The 12,500-nt window shown below is 60.7% G+C and overlaps 2 non-coding genes and 1 pseudogene across 2 annotated transcripts; all 3 read left to right on the top strand.

Annotated features, from left to right (window-relative positions):
* The first annotated feature begins 7,553 nt into the window (after nucleotides 1–7,553).
* LOC142792235 (small subunit ribosomal RNA) lies at nucleotides 7,554–9,368 on the top strand. Its single transcript, XR_012890764.1, has one exon. It is a non-coding gene; the product is annotated as a small subunit ribosomal RNA (ribosomal RNA).
* A 1,719-nt stretch (nucleotides 9,369–11,087) lies between these two features.
* On the top strand, nucleotides 11,088–11,240 carry LOC142792244 (5.8S ribosomal RNA). The gene has a single exon (XR_012890773.1). It is a non-coding gene; the product is annotated as a 5.8S ribosomal RNA (ribosomal RNA).
* Nucleotides 11,241–12,394: 1,154 nt separating this feature from the next.
* Nucleotides 12,395–12,500, top strand: part of LOC142792218 (large subunit ribosomal RNA) — a 2,839-nt pseudogene continuing 2,733 nt past the window's right edge.

Genomic DNA, 12,500 nt, shown 5'->3' with positions numbered 1-12,500 from the left:
TTTCCCGGTGGTGCCGCACCCGGGCTCGCCCCGGCTGACGCAGTTTTCGCGCCGCCCCGGCTGACGCGGTTTCGTGCCGCCCCGGCAGACGCGGTTTTTTGCGCCGCCCCGGCTGACGCGGTTTTTTGCCGCCCCGGCTGACGCAGTTCGGACTTGGCACTTTTCGGCTGTGCCTGGCTGGCGGCCCACTCACTCGATCGCCATGTCTGTTTGCCACAGTTTTCCCGGTGGTGCCGCACCCGGGCTCGCCCCGGCAGACGCGTTTTTTTTTTTTCTTTCGCCCCGGCTGACGCAGTTTTCGCGCCGCCCCGGCTGACGCGGTTTCGTGCCGCCCCGGCAGACGCGGTTTTTTGCGCCGCCCCGGCTGACGCGGTTTTTGCCGCCCCGGCTGACGCAGTTCGGACTTAGCACTTTTTGGCTGAGCCTGGCTGGTGGCCCACTCACTCGATCGCCATGTCTGTTAGCCACAGTTTTCCCGGTGGTGCCGCACCCGGGCTCGCCCCGGCTGACGCAGTTTTCGCGCCGCCCCGGCTGACGCGGTTTCGTGCCGCCCCGGCAGACGCGGTTTTCGCGCCGCCCCGGCTGACGCGGTTTTTGCCGCCCCGGCTGACGCAGTTCGGACTTAGCACTTTTCGGCTGTGCCTGGCTGGCGGCCCACTCACTCGATCGCCATGTCTGTTTGCCACAGTTTTCCCGGTGGTGCCGCACCCGGGCTCGCCCCGGCTGACGCAGTTTTCGCGCCGCCCCGGCTGACGCGGTTTCGTGCCGCCCCGGCAGACGCGGTTTTCGCGCCGCCCCGGCTGACGCGGTTTCGTGCCGCCCCGGCAGACGCGGTTTTTTGCCGCCCCAGCTGACGCAGTTCGGACTTAGCACTTTTTGGCTGAGCCTTGCTGGCGGCCCACTCACTCGATCGCCATGTCTGTTTGCCACAGTTTTCCCGGTGGTGCCGCACCCGGGCTCGCCCCGGCAGACGCGTTTTTTTTTTTCTTTCGCCCCGGCTGACGCAGTTTTCGCGCCGCCCCGGCAGACGCGGTTTTCGCGCCGCCCCGGCAGACGCGGTTTTTTGCGCCGCCCCGGCTGACGCGGTTTTTTGCCGCCCCGGCTGACGCAGTTCGGACTTGGCACTTTTTGGCTGAGCCTGGCTGGCGGCCCACTCACTCGATCGCCATGTCTGTTTGCCACAGTTTTCCCGGTGGTGCCGCACCCGGGCTCGCCCCGGCTGACGCAGTTTTCGCGCCGCCCCGGCAGACGCGGTTTCGTGCCGCCCCGGCAGACGCGGTTTTTTGCGCCGCCCCGGCTGACGCGGTTTTTTGCCGCCCCGGCTGACACGGTTCGGACTTTGCACTTTTCGGCTGTGCCTGGCTGGCGGCCCACTCACTCGATCGCCATGTCTGTTTGCCACAGTTTTCCCGGTGGTGCCGCACCCGGGCTCGCCCCGGCAGACGCGTTTTTTTTTTTTTTTCTTTCGCCCCGGCTGACGCAGTTTTCGCGCCGCCCCGGCTGACGCGGTTTCGTGCCGCCCCGGCAGACGCGGTTTTTTGCGCCGCCCCGGCTGACGTGGTTTTTGCCGCCCCGGCTGACGCAGTTCGGACTTTGCACTTTTTGGCTGAGCCTGGCTGGCGGCCCACTCACTCGATCGCCATGTCTGTTTGCCACAGTTTTCCCGGTGGTGCCGCACCCGGGCTCGCCCCGGCAGACGCGTTTTTTTTTTTTCCTTCGCCCCGGCAGACGTGGTTCCCCCCCCCCCCTCCGTCTTTCTTTTTGTTTTTTTTTTTCGCCGCGGCTGAAGTGGATTTTTCGGTGCCTCGACGCCCCGGTAGTCGCGGTTTTTCCGTTTCCGCACGGCCCCGGCTGACGCTGCTCGGTCACAGTCGCCTTTTGTGGTGATTGCAGACTTCTTGAGCGCGGGTGTTTTTTTTTTTTGTTGTTGTTGTTGTTTTATTACGCATTCGCTCCAGCAGACGCTGTTTAGACTTTTTGTTTCCTCTTTTATCCTGCGACGAGGTGACGAGGTTTATTCGGTGCCCCGCCGCCCCGGCTGAAGTGATTTTTCCTGTCCCGTGCCGCCCCGGCTGACGCGGTTGGGACTTCGCGTTTGTTCGGCCGCCACGGGTTTTGGCGCACTCGCTCGGTTGCTTGTTGTTGCCACTTGTTGCGAACCCAGGTTTCTTGAGCGAGCGCGGGCGTTTTTTCTTCCTTTCTTTCTTTGTTCTATGTGTTAGCGAATCGGCCTTTAATATCACACGAGGACTCACAACCAACAATTTTCAGTTTGAAGTGTAAAAAATCTGCAGGTGTTGACGTAACTGACTTGCCCCGTACCCTTGAGTACATCCATGAAGTTCTCGTAGTACTACTAAATCGCATTATTCCAAGTGGAGAAATTCCCATAAACTTGCAAACCTCTACACGAAAATCGGTGCGCGTGATAAAGTTGAAAATTATCGTCCGATATCAAATGTGCCTTCTATAACACAAATTCTAGGAAAAAAAAAAAAAAAAACACTTGTTCGCCGTTTTCTGCGCCGTGACTGGCAGCACTCCGGCGAAGCGAAACGGGGTCGATTCGAGCACGATATCGGCGTCTTTCGACGTGCTCGCCGGCGACCGTCGCACGAGTACGTCGCACGAGCGCGTCTGCCGGGGCGCCGTTTGCGAAGCCGACGCAAAAGTGGGAACCGCCGCTCGGATGATCGCCGCTTTCGGCAGAGTGAGTGTTGGCACTCCGGGGAAGCGAAACAGCGTGAATGCGCCCACGAAATCGGCGTATTTTGAAGTGCCCGCCGGCGACCGTCGCACGAGTACGGTAAACCGCGTCAGCCGGGGCGTAGTTCGGGACGCCGACGAAAAAGTGGGAAGCGCAACTCGGATCTTCGCCGTTTTTGCAGGAGTGAGTGGCGGCCCTCCTGCGAGACCAAGAAGCATCGATTCGTGCACGAATTCGGCGCCTTTCGACGTGATCGCCGGCGACCGTCGCTCGAGTAGGGCAAACCGCGTCTGCCGGGGCGGGCTTCGGGACGCCGATGCGAAAGTGGGAAACGCTGCTCGGATGTTCGCCGTTTTTGGCCGAGTGAGTGCTGGCACACGGGCGAAGCCAAACGGGGCCGATTACGGCACGATATCGGCGTCTTTCGACGTGCCCGCCGGCGACCGTCGCACGAGTACGGTAAACCGCGTCAGCCCGGGCGGAGTTCGGGACGCCGATGCGAAAGTGGAGAACGCCGCTCGGATCTTCGCCGTTTTTGGAGGAGTGAGTGGCGGCACTCCGGAGAAGCCAGGGAGCGCCAATTAGCGCACGATATCGGCGTCTTTCGACGCGCTCGCCGGCGACCGTCGCACGAGTAGGGCAAACCGCGTCTGCCGGGGCGGGGTTTACGACGCCGACGCAAAAGTGGGAACCGCCGCTCGGATGTTGGCCGTTTTTGGCAGAGTGAGTGCTGGCACTCCGGCGACGCGAAAGAGCGCGAATGCGCCCACGAAAGTGGCGTATTTGGACGTGCGTGACGGCGACCGCTGCAGGAGTACGAAAAACCACGTCAGCCGGGGCGAGCGACACACGGCGGTCTGGGTGCTTATCGCTGCTATTATAGGGGCACCCCGGCAGACGCAGAAAAAAAAAAAAAAATTTTCGACCTTCTTTTTTGCTGGTCGAGCTCGGGTAACCCAGGTCGCAATGGGAGCCGCGCACGAAAGCGGCGTCGCGAGACGCGTTCGCGGTCGCTAGTCGCACGAGCTCGGCAACCGCGTCAGCCGGCGCGGAGTTCGGGATGCCGACGGCTAAGTGGGTACCGCTGCTCGGATGTTCGCCGTTTTTGGCCGAGTGAGTGCTGGCACTCCGGTGAAGCCAAGGAGCGCCAATTCGTGCACGATATCGGCGTCTTTCGACGTGCCCGCCGGCCACCGCCGCACGAGTACGGCAAACCGCGTCTGCCGGGGCGGGGTTCGCGACGCGTACGCAATAGTGGGAACCGTCGCTCGGATGTTCGTCGTCTTTGGCCGAGCGAGTGCTGGCACTCCGGCGAAGCGAAACGGGGCCGATTCGGGCACGATATCGGCGTATTTCGACGTGCTCGCCGGCGACCGTCGCACGAGTACGGCAAAGCGCGTCTGCCGGGGCGAGGTTTGCGACGCCGACGAAAAAGTGGGAAGCGCCGCTCGGATCTTCGCCGTTTTTGCAGGAGTGAGTGGCGGCCCTCCTGCGAGACCAAGAAGCATCGACTCGCGCACGATATCGGTGTCTTTCGACGTGCCCGCCGGCCACCGCCGCACGAGTACGGCAAACCGCGTATGCCGGGGCGGGGTTGGCGACGCCGACGCAAAAGTGGGAACCGCCACTAGGATGTTCGCCGTTTTTGGCAGAGTGAGTGCTGGCACTCCGGCGAAGCGAAAGAGCGCGAATGCGCCCACGAAAGTGGCGTGTTTGGACGTGCTTGACGACGACCACCGCAGGAAAACGAAAAACCACGTCAGCCGGGGCGAGCGACCCATGGCGGTCTGGGTGCTTATCGCTGCTATTATAGGGGCACCCCGGCAGACGCAAAAAAAAAAAAAAAAATTTTTTTCGACATTCTTTTTTGCTCGTCGACCTCGGGTGACCCAGGTCGCAGTGGGAGCCGCGCACGAAAGCGGCGTCGCGAGACGGCTTCGCGGTCGCTAGTCGCACGAGCTCGGCAACCGCGTCTGCCGGGGCGGAGTTCGGGACGCCGACGGCTAAGTGGGAACCGCCGCTCGGATGTTCGCCGTTTGTGGCCGAGTGAGTGCTGGCACTCCGGCGAAGCCAAACGGGGCCGATTCCGGCACGATATCGGCGTCTTTCTACGTGCTCGCCGGCGACCGTCGCACGAGTACGGCAAAGTGCGTCTGCCGGGGCGGGGTTTGCGACGCGTACGCAATAGTGAGAACCGTCGCTCGGATGTTCGTCGTCTTTCGCCGAGCCAGTGCTGGCAATCCGGCGAAGCCGAACGGAGCCGATTCGGGCACGATATCGGCGTCTTTCCACGTGCTCGCCGGCGACCGTCGCACGAGTACGGTAAACCGCGTCAGCCGGGGCGGAGTTCGGGACGCCGATGCGAAAGTGGGAAGCGCCGCTCGGATCTTCGCCGTTTTTGGAGGAGTCAGTGGCGGCACTCCGGTGAAGCCAAGGTGCGCCAATTCGCGCACGATATCGGCGTCTTTCGACGTGCCCGCCGGCCACCGTCGCACGAGTACGGCAAACCTCGTCTGCCGGGGCGGGGTTTGCGACGCCGACGCAAAAGTGGGAACCGCCGCTCGGATGTTCGCCGTTTTTGGCAGAGTGAGTGCTGGCACTCCGGCGAAGCGAAAGAGCGCGAATGCGCCCACGAAAGTGGCGTGTTTGGACGTGCTTGACGACGACCACCGCAGGAAAACGAAAAACCACGTCAGCCGGGGCGAGCGACCCATGGCGGTCTGGGTGCTTATCGCTGCTATTATAGGGGCACCCCGGCAGACGCAAAAAAAAAAAAAATTTTTTTCGACATTCTTTTTTGCTCGTCGACCTCGGGTGACCCAGGTCGCAGTGGGAGCCGCGCACGAAAGCGGCGTCGCGAGACGGCTTCGCGGTCGCTAGTCGCACGAGCTCGGCAACCGCGTCTGCCGGGGCGGAGTTCGGGACGCCGACGGCTAAGTGGGAACCGCCGCTCGGATGTTCGCCGTTTGTGGCCGAGTGAGTGCTGGCACTCCGGCGAAGCCAAACGGGGCCGATTCCGGCACGATATCGGCGTCTTTCTACGTGCTCGCCGGCGACCGTCGCACGAGTACGGCAAAGTGCGTCTGCCGGGGCGGGGTTTGCGACGCGTACGCAATAGTGAGAACCGTCGCTCGGATGTTCGTCGTCTTTCGCCGAGCCAGTGCTGGCACTCCGGCGAAGCCGAACGGAGCCGATTCGGGCACGATATCGGCGTCTTTCCACGTGCTCGCCGGCGACCGTCGCACGAGTACGGTAAACCGCGTCAGCCGGGGCGGAGTTCGGGACGCCGATGCGAAAGTGGGAAGCGCCGCTCGGATCTTCGCCGTTTTTGGAGGAGTCAGTGGCGGCACTCCGGTGAAGCCAAGGTGCGCCAATTCGCGCACGATATCGGCGTCTTTCGACGTGCCCGCCGGCCACCGTCGCACGAGTACGGCAAACCTCGTCTGCCGGGGCGGGGTTTGCGACGCCGACGCAAAAGTGGGAACCGCCGCTCGGATGTTCGCCGTTTTTGGCAGAGTGAGTGCTGGCACTCCGGCGAAGCGAAAGAGCGTGAATGCGCCCACGAAAGTAGCGTATTTGGACGTGCTTGACGGCGACCGCCGCAGGAGTACGAAAAACCACGTCAGCCGGGGCGAGCGACCCACGGCGGTCTGGGTGCTTATCGCTGCTATTATAGGGGCACCCCGGCAGACGCAGAAAGAAAAAAAAAAATGGGGACATGGCGTGCGTCACCGTGCGGCTTCGCAGCGTTGCCGAAGTCGCCGAGCCCTTCGACTGAGCCGAACGGCGGACAGGGAACGTTGGTCGGCCGTTCTAACCTGTCGGTGCCACGCCGAGACGTCGTTAAGGAAAACCGCGTCGTGGGCCTCTACGACGCCGTCGAGTCGTTGTACGTTTGGTGTCCAGCGTGTCGGCGGCGAGTAGCGGACACGTCGTTCACGACTTCGGTCTTTCGCAGTCGACGCGAACTTGCGGAGAGTCGTGGTGCCTCACGTTTTCGGCAGAAACCGCGGCGGAATTTTCCCGTGCGTGCGCGCACGACCTCGGTGCTGTGCCGTCAGCGTAGTGTTGCACAAACTCGTGGCCTACCCAAGGTGCGGTACGTTTGCGGCCGTATCCTCGGTGGGAATTTCGTGAGTAGGGTCGCAAATTCTACGACCTCGGCGGGTTTGAGAGCGACGTAGACTTGTGGCACGCTCAACATGCCACACGTTTCGGGGCACACCCGCGGTGAAATTTTCTCGAGTACGCTCGTATTAGGGCCCAAGGAGGTCTGGGTACTTATCGCTGCTATTATGTGGGGGTTCTCGTGAGCGGCGTACGCGAAAGCGACCGGGTGTCTGATATGCGGCGGGCTTCGGCCTCGTCAAGCGTGTCCTCGGGTCTGCTCCAGGGGAATCCACGGCAGTCGTCTGCAGCCTCATCCGCTTGATGCGTTAGGGGCTGGTTGTCGGACGGTGCCGTTTTACCACGATATCGAGGTGTGTTCCGTGTCGTCCTCGGGCGATTCAGATGCGAAAGCGCCGAAGACGCGGGCGTGACCCGTCGTCTGGCGGCTTTGCAGTCTCGGCTCCGTTGCTAGTTCCGGCCGGTCCACCGACAGTGCAGCGGGCTTGGGCAACCCGCACGGCGCGACCGAGTCGATGCAACGAAAAAGAGCGAGCATGAACGTGCTTCTTGCCGCACGGCTCCCACTCGTCTTTCGGGAAGGTTGTGCCGTAGCGAGCTCGAACGCCGTCATCTCGGAGTGCAAAATAAGCGTGTTGGGGCGCCTGAAGGTGGCCTCCGCCGCACACAGACTGCGTCCGGCCCGCCGAGGGCGAGGACGGACGCGCAGTCGAACGATTACCTGGTTGATCCTGCCAGTAATCATATGCTTGTCTCAAAGATTAAGCCATGCATGTCTAAGTACATGCCGAAATAAGGCGAAACCGCGAATGGCTCATTAAATCAGTTATGGTTCCTTAGATCGTTTCTTCCTACTTGGATAACTGTGGCAATTCTAGAGCTAATACATGCAGTGAGCCTGGAGCCCTTTGGGTAACGGGTGCTTTTATTAGACCAAGATCGATCGGGTTTCGGCCCGTATTGTGTGGTGACTCTGGATAACTTTGTGCTGATCGCATGGCCACGAGCCGGCGACGTTTCTTTCAAGTGTCTGCCTTATCAACTTTCGATGGTAGGTTACTTGCTTACCATGGTTGTTACGGGTAACGGAGAATCAGGGTTCGATTCCGGAGAGGGAGCCTGAGAAACGGCTACCACATCCAAGGAAGGCAGCAGGCGCGCAAATTACCCACTCCCGGCACGGGGAGGTAGTGACGAAAAATAACAATACGGGACTCTTTTGAGGCCCCGTAATTGAAATGAGTACACTCTAAATCCTTTAACGAGGATCAATTGGAGGGCAAGTCTGGTGCCAGCAGCCGCGGTAATTCCAGCTCCAATAGCGTATACTAAAGCTGCTGCGGTTAAAAAGCTCGTAGTTGGATCTCAGTTCCAGACGAGTAGTGCATCTACCCGATGCGACGGCTCGGACTGAACATCATGCCGGTTCTTTCTTGGTGCACTTCATTGTGTGCCTCGAGATGGCCGGTGCTTTTACTTTGAAAAAATTAGAGTGCTCAACGCAGGCGAGTCGCCTGAATAAACTTGCATGGAATAATAGAACAAGACCTCGTTTCTGTTCTGTTGGTTTTTGGAATACGAGGTAATGATTAAGAGGGACGGACGGGGGCATTCGTATTGCGGCGCTAGAGGTGAAATTCTTGGACCGTCGCAAGACGAACTACTGCGAAAGCATTTGCCAAGAATGTTTTCATTGATCAAGAACGAAAGTCAGAGGTTCGAAGGCGATCAGATACCGCCCTAGTTCTGACCATAAACGATGCCAACCAGCGATCCGCCTGAGTTACTCAAATGACTCGGCGGGCAGCTTCCGGGAAACCAAAGTATTTGGGTTCCGGGGGAAGTATGGTTGCAAAGCTGAAACTTAAAGGAATTGACGGAAGGGCACCACCAGGAGTGGAGCCTGCGGCTTAATTTGACTCAACACGGGAAAACTTACCCGGCCCGGACACTGGGAGGATTGACAGATTGAGAGCTCTTTCTTGATTCGGTGGATGGTGGTGCATGGCCGTTCTTAGTTGGTGGAGCGATTTGTCTGGTTAATTCCGATAACGAACGAGACTCTAGCCTATTAAATAGGTGCGGGGTTCCCAGCACCTTACAACCTTCTTAGAGGGACAAGCGGCTCCTAGCCGCACGAAACAGAGCAATAACAGGTCTGTGATGCCCTTAGATGTCCGGGGCCGCACGCGCGCTACACTGAAGGAAGCAGCGTGTCTTTATCCCTGTCTGAAAAGACTGGGTAACCCGTGGAACTTCTTTCGTGATTGGGATAGGGGCTTGCAATTGTTCCCCTTGAACGAGGAATTCCCAGTAAGCGCGAGTCATAAGCTCGCGTTGATTACGTCCCTGCCCTTTGTACACACCGCCCGTCGCTACTACCGATTGAATGATTTAGTGAGGTCTTCGGACCGATGTCCGGCGCGGCCTTTCGGTTGCGCCGGTCTGTTGGAAAGATGACCAAACTTGATCATTTAGAGGAAGTAAAAGTCGTAACAAGGTTTCCGTAGGTGAACCTGCGGAAGGATCATTAACGGATTGTGAAGGGTGAGCGCCTCAGCTGCGTCTGCGCCCGACACTTTCTGCCGCTGACCCCGTTTGGACGCGGGGTCGGCTTTTCCCCACGGGGCTGCCTGAATGTGGAGCGGCACCCCGTGACAAATTGTTGCGCCCAGCGGACGCCAACACCGCGACCTTGGACGGTCGGCCAGGTGGCGGACGCGGGTACAAACGGCGCAACGCACTCATAGGTCGGCTTTCGACCCGCCACTGCACCGTGGCTCGAAGCGCTCGAAATGCGCGACCCGACCGCTGCGGGACCGCCTAGTACTGTAAACAGGAGCGGCGGAGCGCGAACGGCGAGTCGTGGTTACGTCGGTAGAAGGCGAGGCTGCGCGTTCCCGAAACGCCAGCCGAGTGCCCTCCCGACCGTTCGAGCGTGCAAGAACGAGACCCGACAATCGCGCGGCGACTGCCAAGTACGAGAGGAACGGCACAAGCGTCGGCGGTCGGTCAAGGAACTGGCGATGTGACGGGTCCGCTGTGCACCAGTGCATACCGTCCCGCCGTCCGCGGCAAGCGCCTCCGCGTCCTCGGGTGACGGAGGCTGCCGGTCGGTTCTTGCAGGCGAGGGATCTCGCTGGCACCGGTTCGCGTTGACGCGCGGCCGGTCATGGCACGGCGATGCGACGGCCGAGGTGCGCAGTACTCGATGGAGGAACCGCACGCTCCGATGACCGTCCCGCCCTCCGCGGCGTATGCGTACCGACCGTAATGGTTGCAGCAGCGCCGGCCGGCTTTTGAATTCGCCACACGAAACACGGTGCGAGATCGCGGTTAGGGGAGCGTCGACGTTGCCAGGCGTTTTGCTTGCTGCCGAGGGAAAGGCGGCACGGCCACGTCGCGCTCGTCGCGATTAGCGGGTCTGCGCGCTTTGGGAAGGTGCCGCAACGACTTGCCGAAAGAGGAAGCACGGAAGAACGAGGGACTTGGACGTCCCGACAATTGAACGCACTTGCGGCCAGGCCCTTGCTGGCTTCGTTCTTCCGCCTCGAGTAGGCTCGTACGCGGCTCCGGCGCCGAAAGTGGTCCTTGGCACCGACTTCGGTGGACGTGGGAAGTGCCGCGCAAGTACGGCGCGCCTGGCTCCACCTGTTGGCTAAAGTAGGCAGCCGGATCGGCATTTTGGTGTGCGGTGGCAAACCGTGGATGCGAAAAAAGCTTGTGCGATTTCGTGGAACAAAAAGCGGGGGTCCCCCTTTTTATGCGGAGGAGACCGACCCGCCCGCCGTGGTGAACCGCGACGCCACGGTAAAAACGGGAGAGGCTTGTCGATGGGACCGTGCATCCCGCGCTCCACGGAGGCCGGGAGGCGGCCGCCCGAGGAAATGTGTAGCCGTCGAGGCCCGCATCTGCGTGCACTCTTATCCAAATGGGTGTACCGCAGGCATTTTCTGGTTAGGCGGGCCAATGAGAGCGAGCACACAACGATACCTACGGGTCCGGCTTGGAGAACCGGCTTCGACGCCTCCCGAGTATTTATAGAGGGGTGGACCACGAAAGCACTCGCAAGTAGCGGAAGCGAAACGCCGTCCGAAACACACCGTTTGCTCGATTTGCGGCAGCCGAAAAAGGCGCGGCAGAGTTTTGGAGTCCAAGCGTGCGCTGAAAAGCGCCCTTCTTGGCCACTGTTTGGCCGAGTGCCAGAAACGTTTGGTTTTGACTGTACGGAATTGAACAAACACTTTTTCACGACTCTAAGCGGTGGATCACTCGGTTCTCGGGTCGATGAAGAACGCAGCCAGCTGCGAGACTTGGTGTGAATTGCAGGACACACTGAGCACTGATTCTTTGAACGCACATTGCGGCCTTGGGTCTTCCCTTGGCTTCGTCTGTCTGAGGGTCGGATCACATATCAAGAGAGCCTTCGGCGCACAAGGGAACGTGAGCCGTCGACTCGTTTTGACCGCGTCGGCAACACGGACAGCACGCTGAACACCTCACAGCGAGCGCCAACAGCGGCCACTCAAGGGCGAGACGGTGGCGACCGTCGTGCCAGAGCCCAACCGAAACGGGGGCGACCGACTGCATTGAGGATGTGGCACCTCGTTGAGACCGCCGCAGGACTTCGAGTCGGAAGGAAGCCTGCAGGGAAAGTGCGGTCGAGGTTGCGTACTCCTCTCTGCGACCGGGCGCGCAAGAGCTGCGAGAGCCACGGACGCGCAACTTTAACGCACGGTAAACACGAGGAGCGAAAGCCGGCCAGCAAAGCTTCTCCAGCCGTGCGCAAAGTGCGCGAGATCGCAGCCTTGCGTTGCGCTTGTTGCCCTCGAAGTAAGCAGGGTGTCCCGTAGACCGGGCGCTCGAACACGCTGCGGGGCCGTGCCTCCTCCAGGCTTTGCCGCGCGAACAGGGAACGTTCGCGCGCAAAGCGCAGGGAGGTGAGGAGGCTGCGCCCGACGTTTGCGGTTCGCTGCGTACGCGGTTGATGCGGAGAGCACGGCGCGACGACTTGCCGCGAAGCGGAAAAAGTCTCCCGCACGAGTTGGCGAAACGTTGGCGAAGCTTAAGGCGTTCTCGTCGTAGTCCGCCGTCGGTCTAAGTGCTTCGCAGTTCCCGTCCCGTTCAAAAAACTGGGCCACTCCAGTTGGGGCGGGGGCGACGCTACACGAGACGATGCCTCTCGCCAGGCTGCGTGGCTGCCCTTGCGGCGGCGGCGACTGGCCTCGGCGGTGTTTGGGCTTTCGACACGGTCGTTTATCACGCAACTGCTCGGACGACGCACGCGCGCAGCGGAATGCCGCTTGCCAGCCTTGTGAAGATGTGACCCTGTACAGGGTTGCGGGCGCACTTGGTAGGGCGTCGTACTCGGTTCGCGATGGGTTTACGAACGTGTCCCGTCACTTCCACGTCACACCGGTTGTGCGCCGCACGCGTGCAGCGGGGAAGCCGATTGCCAGCCTTGTGAAGAAGTGGCCCTGTACAGGGTTGCGGGCGCACTTGGTAGGGCGAGCGCACGCGGTCGTGCAGGAAGTTGATGGAAGCGAATGTATCCGCTGTCGACCTCAGATCAGGCGAGACAACCCGCTGAATTTAAGCATATCACTAAGCGGAGGAAAAGAAACCAACAGGGATTCCCCGAGTAGCTGCGAGCGAAACGGGACCG

Source organism: Rhipicephalus microplus, unplaced genomic scaffold (genome assembly GCF_043290135.1).
Source record: "Rhipicephalus microplus isolate Deutch F79 unplaced genomic scaffold, USDA_Rmic scaffold_208, whole genome shotgun sequence".
NCBI classification, from domain to species: domain Eukaryota; kingdom Metazoa; phylum Arthropoda; class Arachnida; order Ixodida; family Ixodidae; genus Rhipicephalus; species Rhipicephalus microplus.
The sequence above is the reverse complement of the archived record's forward strand: the minus strand, read 5'-3'. Positions and strand labels throughout refer to the sequence as shown.